This window comes from Schistocerca cancellata, chromosome 1 (assembly GCF_023864275.1).
Source record: "Schistocerca cancellata isolate TAMUIC-IGC-003103 chromosome 1, iqSchCanc2.1, whole genome shotgun sequence".
In the NCBI taxonomy this organism is placed as follows: domain Eukaryota; kingdom Metazoa; phylum Arthropoda; class Insecta; order Orthoptera; family Acrididae; genus Schistocerca; species Schistocerca cancellata.
The window spans coordinates 348,901,972-348,917,202 of NC_064626.1; positions in this window are offsets into that span (position 1 = coordinate 348,901,972).

Sequence of the window (15,231 nt, forward strand, 5' to 3'; positions counted from 1 at the left end):
TTAAAACGAGCGTAACTTCCACATCCGGTAAAGATGGTATACACTATCAGATGATAGAAAATCTTTCAGACATAGCACTCAGAAAACTGTTCCAGACATTTAACAAAATATGGATGAATGATACGCTAATAGAAGATTGGACAACTCACATAATTGTACCCATACTGAAACCACATAAGGATGACGAGCAGGCCAAACCATATGCCTATTTCTCTTTCTTGCTGTATCGGCAAAACTTTAGAACACTTGGTAAAAAATCGCTTGAAATGATGGAATCAAATCAGACCCTGTCAAGAGTCAGTATGGGATTAGAAAAGGCAAGGGCACAACAGATAATTTAAATATCTTAACCTCAGAGATCTATGATGCAGTAGCAAGAAAAGAGAATGTAACAGCTATACACATGCATATATTTGGAGCATATGATAATGTTCCTGTTGCTACAGGACTTGGGAACCATTGGAATCCTGCCACAACTGAAACAGAGGATGACAGACTACAGGCCGAAATACTAAATGTCTTTTTCCAAAGCTGTTTCACAGAGGAAGACTGCACTGTCGTTCCTTCTCTAGATTGTCACACAGATGACAAAATGGTAGAATCGAAATAGACGACCAAGGGATAGAAAAACAATTAAAATCGCTCAAAAGAGGATAGGCCATTGGACCTGATGGGATTCCAATTCGATTATACACAGAGTACGCGAAGGAACTTGCCCCCCTTCTTGCAGCGGTGTACCGTAGGTCTCTAGAAGAGCGTAGCGTTCCAAAGGATTGGAAAAGGGCACAGGTCATCCCCGTTTTCAAGAAGGGACGTCGAACAGATGTGCAGAACTATAGACCTATATCTCTAACGTCTATCAGTTGTAGAATTTTGGAACACGTATTATGTTCGAGTATAATGACTTTTCTGGAGACTAGAAATCTACTCTGTAGGAATCAGCATGGGTTTCAAAAATGAGGATCGTGTGAAACCCAGCTCGCGCTGTTCGTCCACGAGACTGAGAGGGCCATAGACACAGGTTCCCAGGTAGATGCCGTGTTTCTTGACTTCTGCAAGGCATTCTATACAGTTCCCCACAGTCGTTTAATGAATAAAGTAAGAGCATATGAACTATCAGACCAATTGTGTGATTGGATTGAAGAGTTCCTAGATAACAAAATGCAGCATGTTCTCAATGGAAAAAAGTCTTCCAAAGTAAGAGTGATTTCAGGTGTGCCACAGGGGAGTGTTGTAGGACCGTTGCTATTCACAATATACATAAATGACCTTGTGGATAACATTGGAAGTTCACTGATGCTTTTTGCGGATGATGCTGTGGTATATCAAGAGGTTGTAACAATGGAAAATTGTACTGAAATGTAGGAGGATCTGCGGCGAATTGACGCATGGTGCAGGGAATGGCAATTGAATCTCAATGTAGGCAAGTGTAATGTGCTGCGAATACATAGAAAGAAAGATCCCTTATCATTTAGCTACAATACATCAGGTCAGCAACTGGATGCAGTTAATTCCATAAATTATCTGGGAGTATGCATTAGGAGTGGTTTAAAATGGAATGATCATGTAAAGTTGATCGTCGATAAAGCAGATGCCAGACTGAGATTCACTGGAAGAATCCTAAGGAAATGCAATCCGAAAACAAAGGAAGTAGGTTACAGTACACTTGTTCGCCCAGTGCTTGAAAACTGCTCAGCAGTGTGGGATCCGTTCCCAGATAGGGTTGATAGAAGAGATACAGAAGATCCAATGGAGAGCAGTGCACTTCGTTACAGGATCATTTAGCAATCACGAAAGCGTTACGGAGATGATAGATAAACTCCAGTGGAAGACTCTGCAGGAGAGATGCTCAGTAGCTCGGTACAGGGTTTTGTTGAAGTTTCGCAAACATACCTTCACCGAGGAGTCAAGCAGTATATTTCTCCCTCCTATGTATATCTTGCGAAGAGAACATGAGGATAAAATCAGAGAGATTAAAGCCCACACAGAGGCATACCGACAATCCTTCATTCCACGAACAATACGAGACTGGAATAGAAGGGAGAACCGATAGAGGTACTCAAGGTACCCTCCGCCACACACCGTCAGGTGGCTTGTGGAGTATGGATGTAGATGTAGAACTGATTTATGGAATCAGCACTTTCCTCACTTAAAGACCCATATGGGTTCAGTTCCAAAATAAATTAATTGAACCACGTTGTCTTACAACAGGTCTTCCACAAGGAGCTATCCTCAGATCCCTACTCTTTGCACTATACACTAACGAGCTGGCGAGGGTTATCCCTTTTCCAGTTAAAATCCTCCAGTATGCAGATGATATTTGTTTGTATGTGTCGACCGAAGGAATGGATCAGGCTGTGTGAACTATCAAAGGCGATGGGCACAATGGGTCAAACATTATGTAGCTGTGGGTTACAGATTTTGGGAGAAAAATCAGCACTTGTTCCTTTTACGAACCACACTATGCCAGGCTGCTTAAATAGAGTAAGACTTTCTAGTCATAAAATACCACTGAAATCCCAGGCGATGTTTCTTGGCGTTCTCTTCGTTTCCTGAATGAGTTGGATACCTAATATTCAAACCGTCGTCAGTACATGTGAAAAAGGATTGAATCTTATCAGATTAGTTACAAGAGTATGGTCGGAGGCTCATCCAAACTCTCTGTTCACTGTCTACCACACGTTGATATGTTCCCGTGTAGACTACGGATGCACAGTCTATCACACTGCTGCTAACAGGTACCTAGCACTACTGGATAAACTGCAGTACAGAAGCTTACGCATCTGCCTCGGAGCTATGCGTTTTTCCCACCAACGCCCTTCTCCAGGAAACATCAGAAATGCCTCAACATATTCGCAGAACAATGTTGTGTGATCGTTATGTCTTACAGCGCATGGCTGATACTGAACATCCACTGATAAAAAAGTGTGAAAGGCTCTCTCAAGTGGGAAATAACAGAAATGTCAAGAAACAGAAGTTTTATATCTACAAGTGGTGAGAAGACTGGAAATACCTCCAAAAAAAGTATACCGAAGTGAATTTCTTCCAAATTTCTTATATGACTATTACAGCTCTTATCATGATATTCTTGTAGTATACGTCGACTATTGCAGCAAAGGAAAAGGATATGGGCAGTTTTCACCTACATCACATGGGCTGAAAAGAGGGCAGGATATCTTAAACTATATACAGATGTCTCAAAAATCGGAACGTAAAATCATACCGGATGTGCTTTTTTCTGTCCAGAATCTGCAGAAGAAAGGAAGTTTCAACTACCAGGTGATGCTTCCACATTTCTTGCTGAAACTTTCGCTATTATAGAAGCAATCAAACATGCAAGATTTCTCAAAATACTCTAGGCAGTAATAATCACTGACTCTCAAAGCGTTTTGAAACCCATTACTTACAGGAATTAGAAAAAAGCTAGTAAATACACCCTCGACATACTGGATCACTATCACAAAGCTAAGAAGACTGGCTATATTATAGAATGTGTATGGGTCAAATCACATTCCGGCATTCTATGCAATGACTAAGCAGATCAACTAGCGAGAGATGCGATTAACAGTGGAAGACCTATGGACATTAAACTTCCATACACAGAATACCTCCTAAAAATAAAACAAGCTGTTTTCTCATGTCAGGAAAAATGGAATGAAAGTCAACAAAAAAAGAGGTAAAAGCTATGGTCGTATACAGACATTCATACCAAGATAGACATGTTTGCAAACTTCAAACATTCAAGGAAAATTATAACGTCCATTGTGAGAATGCATCTCAATCATGGACCTTTCACTGCCCACTTACATAGAATCGGCGTATCGGAGATACCCTGCTGTCAATGTGAAGAGGAAACAATTGGTGATGTAAATCACATCTTATTTCATTGTAGACGGAGAAAGTCAGAATCAACTTTTTAAAGGATCTCTTAAGACTTGGTCACAGCCAGCCACTTTGCACGATCCCAGTTCTGGGAGACAACCAGGAGTACATACTGAGACGTTTCGTTTTGTCTCGGCTCGATGGTGATGGTTGTTCCAGTCGAGATTATGTGGAACGGCGTCCGTCGATCACGACAACGCCAATCGGTAACTATTAGAAAAACAAACTCTTCGCGCGATTTTGTTATTTTTCAGATACTGTCTCTCAGAACCGATATCAACGCCTTGATGGAGCAGCACGCCGGAGTGTGTGCGCCGCCCTTGCTTGCAATTAAAGCAATGGTGTTCGATGTCTATCGATCTTCTCCACTTATAAATATAGCGAGTGCACCACTCGATAGCGCAATGACTCCCTTGATCTGAAATGATAACCAAAAGTCCTTTGGGTGTTCGCGACAGACTTTCCACTTTACGCAAACTTGCTGACTGCAGTTCTTATGCCCAGTTTGAGAATGGGTATTCAAACATTGAAAATATAATGTCTTGAATCATCAATCTATCACCCAACCGATTTCACACCATGATTTTTGCTAGGGTATTGAGTTGTTAATTACTATTCCGTCGTCAAAGCGTCGCTATGTCGCGTATTCAACAACTACATGACGTAATTCCAGAGATAACATACCCTTGAACAATGCTCAGAATGCGTCGTATTTGGGTGTAAACTTATTGCTGTTTGCAGTTAAATTATCACTAAATCACTTTACACTTTTATGTTATCCAAAGAATCAGTTAATTTCACAAATACAATTTAAATGTCCATTAAATGATGTATGCGACACAAAGAATTAAAGTTGAATTAAAGTTGATTGTTGGTTGGTTGGGTTGGGTTGTTTCGGAGAAGGAGACCAGTCAGTGAGGTCATCGGTCTAATCGGATTAGGGAAGGACGGGGAAGGAAGTTGGCCGTGCCCTTTGAAAGGAACCATCCCGGAATTTGCCTGGAGCGATTTAGGGAAATCACGGAAAACCTAAATCAGGATGGCCGGACGCAAAGTCGATTGTTCTTCGTAATTATTTGTCCATACACTGAGCACACACACCGATTTTTCATCCAGGGAATTGCGTCTGTTAGCATCAGCGTTTCTGACTTTGACGATAACTTCTGACAACACAGCGCAATTGTAAGTTCTTCGTGCGTTTATCTGCTTCCTAGTCAAGTCCAATAATTTAGTTTATGTCCGCGATCAGTCTACTTCTGTGTCCTTTGATGTTCATGACCATTAAGTATCACGAAGGTTAAGTCTCATCACAAATCAACAATCACACAAATTATTTCTCTGTCACATATATGAGCTATCTTGCTATCTGTCTAAATGGTAAAGATGATATTACTTCAGTCCGACTTCTGGATAATACTTCCAACCGTAAAACTTTTAAACTTCAGATCGGTTTTAAAATAATCTAGTAGCGCTTAACATACGTATTACCATTGCAAGAGTACAAAAGAGAAGTGAAGTTAACATCTCCATTACCGAGTAACATTGTAGTCACAGTGAACTTACAGCTCGATGTGGCTGCAACTCTATTCTAGGATAAATGTTATCTATGGTCAATTTATGGTCTGGGCTTAAAACTTCATAAATAACAATTTTTTTAAATTCTTTCTTTAAAGTTTCTGTTTCGTATCATATGGTATTCCTTCATTCAGTCTTTTCTTTATGATAAGCATTAGTATTTACATAACATTCCTGTTAATCAAACTGTCAAGAGTGTAAATTTTGTTGTCAGTAGCTGTCATCACTGTCAGGATGACTGATTTTTCTATTTCTTTTTGCAACAAAAGGGTGTTCATTATGGATTCTACAATTTGGGTATTACAATATGATGCAACATCCCAGTTCCTAGAGAAAGAAGACATAAAAATCTAAAATGAATTGAACCTAACTAAAGAACTTAATTAACAAATAAATTTTTAGCAGTCAACTTTGTTTCGTAATCTGATTACAAAAATTTTGATCTGATAACATATGAATGTATGCCCTAAAGAGTATGTATGGCGAAGAAAAAATGTTACCTTGTTATGTGTGTCTGTACATTAATTTGTGATGGCTAAAAAAGTGGTATGCTAGAAGACAATAAAAAGAAAAAAGTAACTGTTGTTCTGTGGAGTTGGTAAGTTAAAGTATGTTGTGGCTTATAAGGACACAGATACAGTATTTGTTAGTCGTAACTGTGCTGTCTACTCATACCAGTGTATGCCATTATGAGGAAAATGGTGAAGAGGTGCGCAGCGCTGAACTGCATGTATAAATTCGAGACAGGAACCAATATTACCTTTCACAGATACCAAGATATGTTTAGACGCTTTATATTACGGAATTTAGATCATAGTGCTTACGTTTCCAGAAAGTATACCTCATTGACTTTACAGTTTCTTTTTATTCTGTTGCTGCTGTTTTTGAGAGTTCTGGTCTACATGAGGCTCAGAACATTTCATTACGTCACGCTGTAAAACAGGTCAGATGTTGACGAGAACACGACACAGTTAGGTATCAGAATTCGTCTTTGCATCAGATATGAGACCAAATGGTGATAATATAGTGTACCACATACCAGAAAAAGTATTTGATTTTAAATACGTTTCACTTCAAAATCAGGAGCACTAAACAATGAAATACTGCAATTCGCACTCATGTCAGTGTAATAGGCTGTACTTAGTTGTGAACAAACAGTTATTTCGAATTTCTTGTAGTATATAAAATAAAAATCGGTGAACAGTCAGTGGTTGCCATTTGTTTATAAATCAAATTGTCAACTATTATGTTTATGACGTAACTCAAAGGAAGATGTGTTATATCCAAAGCCATGTAAGTTCACCACCCCAATGGCTGTCTAAGCAGCTATCTAACTATGCACTGTTAACAGTAGACCACTTGTGGGACTGTGGGCACTAGTGTTGTACTGTGGTTGTACCCACAGGATAAAAAAATCTGTTGACTGAGCATTCAGATGGGCAGAACAGAATTTTGTTCCCACCATACAATACCTGCCAAGTCATGTGAAATTGATACATTGTAAGATTAGCCCACAAGAGTTGTGTTGTTTTAGACGTCAGTACATCGGTAGTACCATACAGTTCCTATACCGACAAGTCTTTCTGAAGTCCTAGAGAAGCTTGTCTACAAGATGATTGTGAATGGTCTTAATTCAGTTCAAATTATTCATTCACTCTGTAATAATTAATATATTTATATGTTGTCAAATATTCATAAAAATTGTAGACACACATTTACACCCACCCACACAAGCACAAACACACACACACACACACACACACACACATATATATATAACTATATGTATGAATGTATGTATTCAGTTTCATTGCCAATGTAAGTTACAATTAAATGTGTGTTCGCACATGAGTCAAACTTTCTCCTATGACAAAATACAGGTAGATTTCAATCACTAATAACTACAAGTCTTGTCTGCCTGTGTTCATTGCATAGTATTTGTTTGTCTGTGATGTCATCGTTCTGGTGTAGATGCATGCACATAATTGTAATGAATTAAATTTGTGTAAAATTATAAATTGGTGCAGCATGGGAAGGCATTTAGTTTGGACATTTGTTTGGATGTTTTTGGGAAGAGCTTGCAGAGCTCTGATAGAACCCAAAGTGAGACAATAAAACTACTGGCCGTAATATAAATGAAAATTGGTATTAAATTGAAAATTACGAAACATATAATGAAAGATTTCGTGCCATATGACTTGCAAATATGGTCAGAATTATAGAAAATCCCATATCAAAGGAAAGCTCACATCTAAATAAATCCAAAAAGCCTAAAAAGTCGAATTCCAGGCAAATGTGATAGCTACATCAGCTTGTAAAAGAAATGAAAAAGTTTCGAAAAGTGATTATCTAGATGGCCCATTGGGCATGCAGCGGTCACTGACAGCCAAAATTTCTGATTTATCTATTCTGTATCAGCACACTATTTTGTGTACCCGTTAGATCAAGGGGAGACAGTAGCAGTCTTGCACTGATATTTTTGTAAATCCATATCTTTGCCATTTTTTGTTCAATCTCATTAAAATTTTGCACTTATGTATAGAGATCTAATATGTTTTTTTTTAAATTCAGAATTTTTAATAACAATCTAATGTAGTGAGACAATTTTGATTTTTTTTGCGTTATTACTTTAAGGTACACTTTTTCATAATTTCAAGGCAAATTTTTTTAATGGTAAAATAATCTACACTAATAGGTGTACAATTAAGTGCAGTAACTTTTTGGTAAATTAATGCTATTATTTTCTGTGATATTTTGGATTCGAACATTTTTTACAAGCAAACTTTTCAATATATTATCAACCACAAAACTATGTATTAATATCTCGATTAAAATTTTGTTCCATTTAAATATTGCTTCAAAGTAAAAGAATAGGTGTTCCAAATTTCATTGCAATCCTTCCAGTAGTTCCTGACATATGTGTTCCTGAAAGCAGAAAACCTTAAATTGGAGAAAAATCATTTTAAAGTTTGGATGAAATGTAAAAAAAAAAATCTATCATACCTTAGCTAAAACTGCCCATATCCATATTCCATTTCTTCCTCATCATCCTCTACAGCTGTTTTAGCTTCTCTGCTCCTTTGCCTAGCAATTTTTTTGTATGTTCTGGACTGAAGTCTCTGCCTTTGCGATTCTTTGCTTATCAATGATCTGCAGTATCTGCTCAGTGAAGAATCCAGGTGTAAAGCACAAATTGCTGAGGATGTGAAGTCTTGCCACATTCCCATCATTAAACACTGCTGCAACTTTCAAAGCAAAAATCTTCACCACCAAATTGGAAACAAACACAGTCTTTGGACATCTTTTCCAAATCAGAGCATTGAAACTTTCATTTGGGTTCTGTGTTTCCCCATGCAAACATTTTTCTAGCAGTTCTGGTGAAGCCAGTGCTCTAAAAGTTGGTTTAATGGCGATTGAAACCTCATAAGGAAGGTTATTTTTATGGGTATAAGCTTCCCCACTTTCCTTACTTTTCAAAAATTTGCACCATTCATTAGAACAGAGGCGATGTTGAGGTATAGTGTCTGTCAACAAGTAATGAAACCAAATGTCCCATACTGCTTTCCTTATACTGTCTAAGCTTGTGAGATTACTTCTAATTGCAGCACCATAAGAGACTTGTAGGCTGTCAATTCTCTTCTTTGTTAGTCTGTTTTTACCTCCCAGTGGCTTCCCATCTTCTAGTCACTTGCCTTTATTGTCTGCAACAAGTCTTCAGAGTAGTCCACCCATCCTCTTCTGAATATGGCCTAAGCACTCCAGTTTCTCAATAATGCAATCTTTTCCATAGGGCTGACTTTCAACTACATTCTTGAAAGCACTAGAGTCTCCATCTCCTAAATACTGTATGTATCTTACTCCATACTTTTGCAAAGATCTATGGAAAATGAATTTCATACCTGCAGCTTCCATCCCACCACTGGAGGCTGCATAATTTCTGCTACAAACAGGTTTATGGGCTTCTTACCATTCTGCTTCTTTACCTGCGTCAATATATTTCTTGTGCAAGGAACATGCAGAACAATATTTAGACATCACCTCTAAGTCTAATACTTTTCCAGTGTCGACACTAATGATTGTTGAAACTCCATGCAGTGAAGTATGCGCCCTCTTCATCCAGGAACTGTCACAGGTAACTGCTATATCGTTGCTATTAGTTGCTTCACAATTTTCTTGAATTGCCTCCAGGACTGCCATTTTCATGGTCTCTTCACTTACTTCTGCAACTGCATTGAGGGGAGTAGAAGTTTCCACCATCTCTTACAATCCCTATACATCTTAGTCCATAAGCAAATCTCATATTGGCTTCATAGATTCTATTACTGACCTTTGATGTCTTGAATGGTTTGTCAGCATCACAGTTTTGACACAAAATGTGCGATGTGCAAACCAAACCTTCTCTCTTTCCATCATCAAGCAAATCCACGTTTCCTCCACAAACAGAGCACTTGCAGGCTTTTCTAAGAGCTTCTGCCACCATTTCCAGATCCACAATTCTGAAACCTGTATTTCTGTCATGATTTATTTCTTCTGACACAATCCCTGTTCCAAGTTTTATTTTAGATGCACTTGGAGACATGTTAATGTTTGCATCTGCAGGCCTGACCCTAACCTCAATGTCAGTTTTTCGCTTTATATTGGTAATATGGGACTTACTATATTTTTTAAATACTTTACCATGCACCATAAATCAAACATCACTCGAATTCCACTGAACAGCACAAAACTTGTTTACAACACTCCACAGCCTTCTGTACCTCACTGATTGAACAAGAAAATGGATCCACAGCTTTCTTTACAACACTGTTGTTATGTATACAAAAAGTCACAGCCTTCTAAAGCTACATATTCCAGGTTCACAAGCCAAATTCTGCAATAAAATTTTTCCTCCATTTGGTACACTGAAAAGTGGGCTTGGTGCTAAGGGTTTTAATTTTGTTATGCCATTTGTAGTTCGAATTTCAAGGAAAAAATTTGGGATAATAATCTCAATTACATTTACTATCAAATAAGGAAATAAAAATAATTTGTAAATTTTTCATTATTGATGATTAAATTACATAATAATACGATATGTGAGTATAATTTCGGCCTAACGTTTTCACGAAAAAGTTATGCTATATATCCGAGATGCACACACAGAAATTTTTATATTTGAGTTATCAACAAGTTTGCACTGGAGTGCAGTCATGCTATAGGCTGGCAGCCCTACGCCAGGCGAGATGTGCGAGCTTTTGCACTCTCGTGAAGATAAGTGATTCACATTGTAATAACAGTTAGTTTAGTACAAATTACTCACTAAATGTCAGCAGCTTGTGGTCTTGCGGTAGCGTTCTCTCTTTCTGCGCATGGGGTCCCGGGTTCAATTCCCAGGGGTCAGGGATTTTCTCTGCCTCAATATGACAAGGTGGTGTTGTGTCGTCTTCAGCATCATCATTCATCCCCATTATGGTTGGAGAAACGCAACGACAAACCACCTCTGCTAGGACCTCGCCTAGTCAGCGGGGTGGGTCTCCCGCATCAGCCTCTATGCTCCTCAGACTATGGAACCTCATTTCTACTTACTACTCACTAAATAGTGACTTTCAAGTACAATATCTGACCCGTACGGTAATATACATAATGGAAGTACGAGTACAGGTCGTAGATGCATAGTCGATGACATATGGAAGCTGGGGTCTGGCTGTGAGTCGTGAACGGATAGCCAAATGGTAAGGCGACCGCACGGAATAAGCGGGAAATCCAAGTTATAGTCCCAGTCTGGCACAAGTTTTCACTGTCGTCATTCCATCCTACAGCTGATGGTGGTTCTTATTCGCAATTTCACATTCATTTCACGTGTTTTGCATCATAATCAGAATAACACAGACATTTCAATATCATATAATACAAAAGGTGTACTCTGTGCAGAAAATAATGACCAGTGAGCAAAAATTTCTGCAATTTCTTGAATTTTTCTTAAGATGAAGTAGTACTTACATGAGAAAATTGTTGAAGTGCATTGGTTTTGCTTCGAGAAAGGCTGAAAACAAGAGAACTGTATTACTGGAACATGGAGACATTGAGCATTTGCAGTCCAGGTTCCTTGTGAAAACGAAAAATATTTGGGAGGTGGCATAGAAATACTTTATTTGAACAGTAATTTAGCATGCTTCAAATACTGACAAAAAAGATGTTGTGGGTGTCACTGCATAGGGAAGCGTCCCCAAACGACCATTAGTTGGAAGTGTTGGTTCCAAAAATAGATTCATTAAGCAAGCAGAATTAAAATTCTGGGCCAGATCAATCCAGGGAGACAACCATGCTGGCATAAATTCTCCTAATTTCAGAAAATGGTTTGAATGTGTTGTGTTACCATATTTTCCGCCCTGTTCTGTAATAATCATGGACAATGCATTGTATCAAAACTTTCAAGACAACAAAACGCCCAAGAGATATAGAATTAAGGTATCCATGATGAAGTTGCTGTGGAAGAGAAAAATCCAACGTAATAGCATGTCAAAGGAGGCTCTGTACTCCCTGATCAGGAGAATAGAGCGGCTGTGAAGTCAAATACAGCTGACATATTGGAAACAAGCAACGGTCACAAAATAATTCGCTTGCCACCATACAGTTGTGATTTAAATGCCATACAACTCGCGACACTAACTAACTGTTGCTCCTCTAAACAGCATCACATACAAACAAAGCAGTTGCATCTTTACTTGTGGTTACCTGTACTTTATGTACTTGGTCTATGCACAGCTCTGTTTAAAAACAATAGATCAGTGTAGTCATAGGGTCGAGCCACGCATACCTGCTTTCATGCACCACCGCTAATTCAGCTGTGATTCTACAGTCAAATATTCTACACTTTGGCTATAAATGCTAGTTAATAAAATACACAGAAACACAAAATAAAAGTAAAATGGATAATTTAATAACAATGCTTCTGTTCTAACGTCTGTGATTGATGCAGATGACAGAGAATTATGTAGAATAATGTTTATTCAAGAAAGGACATCTCAAATAAAAGGGGGGTGATACTACGATATTCAGTTAAAATACAGAGGGGAAATATTCTTGTCAAATGCAGTAAAGCTACACTCAGAGCATCATAAGAATTGAAGCAAAATCTTCAAACTAAATTCTTATCAAATATAAACGAAAACTAAGTGCATTTCATAATCACAGTACATGAAATATTTACTAATTCGAAACAGTTCTCAATTCAACATGATGAGTTACAAATTACCATATGTAAATACATGGAATAGTATCTCATACTCTGTCTGTCCTCAGTTCTGTAATACAAGTGGGAAAAGTTAGAGTCCTGCTCTCGATCACAATCAGACCCCTTGAAATATAAAATCCCTTCAGAAGTTACAGTATGATAGGAGCTGTTTGCCCAGAATCAAATACTTCCATGACTGATACCACTCGTTACCACAAGCAGGTCTGTTTTCTTCCAGGAATGTGTTTTCCCATAACAGCTCCCTCAAGCTCTTAATTCAGAAAGTCCCAGTCTCCACTTTACTCCAGTAGTCTTCCACTACTGTCTGCTTTCCCATTGGCTGAAGGTTGTCCCCACTAAAAATACATTGTTCTTAAGTTGCACAGACATGATTTAACTCGACCAATTCCCATACTTAACTATTACAAAACTTAAATAAGGAAATGTCATAAATATTTGGTCACACTCAGATCACTTACAATAAATATAAATAATACTGGATCATCAATGAAATAAGCCAACATTGTTCCACAAGTATGCTCATGATTAATGATAACAGATTATTGTTAAATATTGTTTAAACAATTATTTATACCTTCTTGATAGATAAGCCTTTAGTTTCTCATTTCACTTGTGGGGTCAGTTAGTACATGCGATTGACCACATTTAAATTAACACAGTAATTTAATAGCCCTCTCAATCAGCATTTAAATAAAATTTCTGGCAAAATAGTAAACTGACCATTAACACATTCAGCGCTATGCTGTATGTTATACAGGCGCACATGCATCGGCTGTGTAAGCGATGCCTGTATTCCGTATGGATGCAGCTTTTCCGTTTGCTGAAACGTGTTTTCCCATATACTACACAACTGTCAGTATAATCTGTAATCGTAGTAATCCATATTCAGCCCACTAGGTGCAGCAGGAGACGAACAGCAAGTGCCTAACAACAAGCATCAAAACAAGGAAGCTGAAGCAGAATTTTTTTATTTTAAGGAAACGACCTGCTTTAATGCTCAAATGGAAAAATAAATGTAATGTATATTTTCTTTCCACAAAACATCAGACTACAACCAAAGAGGTTTCTGCCCCTTCTAAAGGAGGATTTACGCGAACAACAAAGCCAAACATTGACATAGATCGTAAAATAAACAGCTACTATCTATTTACAAGCAAATCAATGATGTGGTGTAAAAAAAAATTTTTGTGGCTTTTTCTTAATGCAATCAGTGAATATCACTAGTGGAACTTATATTAAAAAAAAAGTGGTTTAGCATTAATCGCTACAGCAGGAGACATCCAGTCAGTGGAGCTAACACCAAATATGGCGGCCGCACCATTCAAACACGCGAAGGGCTGAACTACGGCACAACCGACGCAAGTAAGCGACGCCCGGCATTCACGAGTGCAGCTATACTGCTAAGCCGAATTTTTGCAACAATGCGTCGCGCACCGGACGCACAGAACAAAGCAAGTGGACAGTGTGAGCCGGTCAACGCAACGCGGCACACGTCCTCTCTCCACCGACTTCGCCGTCGCGGACCACGTGCATCGAGTCAACGCGACTCCCCCGCAAACGCGTACGCGCCGTCTGAAACGCAGTCGCTCGTTTCGCGGAGTGCACCCTTCCGTTTGACAGTACCTTCCTCCCTTCCGCGGACATCGCGGCGCTTCCGCTCGCGCCAGGAACTGGACATTCGACGACGCGGCCTTTATCTCGCTCGGTCCACGCGATCGCGCCACGGCTGATCGTTGGAGTGTACACCCTCCGGGATCTGTGATCGAGCCGTACCGCTAGGGCAACACGCCTGTACAGACGATCGTAAATGGTGCATTGCATTTGTAACGTAGTGTAAGTCTTCCAAAGAATAAATGTGTCACGACAAAACTGCTGTAGTCATTCCGTCACCAGGCCCCCCCTTTTGAACATAGTGTGTGGGCACGGCAATTAAGCCGGTTCACCGCATGTTGACGACCGTAAGCGGTGATACCACATGTCGCCGCTTCACAAACATTAGCCTAGATGAAAATAGAAAATATATATATATATATATATATATATATATATATATATATATTGGTAGATAGCCTGCCTGATTTTGGAGCATTATGAATGCTTCCGGTCTTTCGAAATTTGGTGATGAGGTTCCTTACAGCATTAGCATTGTGGTTAGGCATCCTCACTCCTGGGAACTTCGCTGCAAATGCACCTTCTACTGCTGAGGTAAACTTGTCCATTTCGGTGCACATTCTCCACAAGAAACACTCTTTGTTCAATCGGCAGCACGATGACCTGGATCACAATGATGTCTTCAATCAAAGCAGACCTGTGAACAAATACAAATACCTGGTCAAATGTGGTTCAAATCCGTTGAACAATGGAAAATGTTACATTAATAATTGACAATAACATCAGTCTTTACTTAGCACACCACAACATGGCACTGCATAGTTAATTTCTGAACACCTGGTACTAACAAGCAGTATACAGTACCTATGGCCTATCGGAACCTTGACTAACCGTGAAAATAAAACCAAAGGCGAACTGTCGAGGCAAAA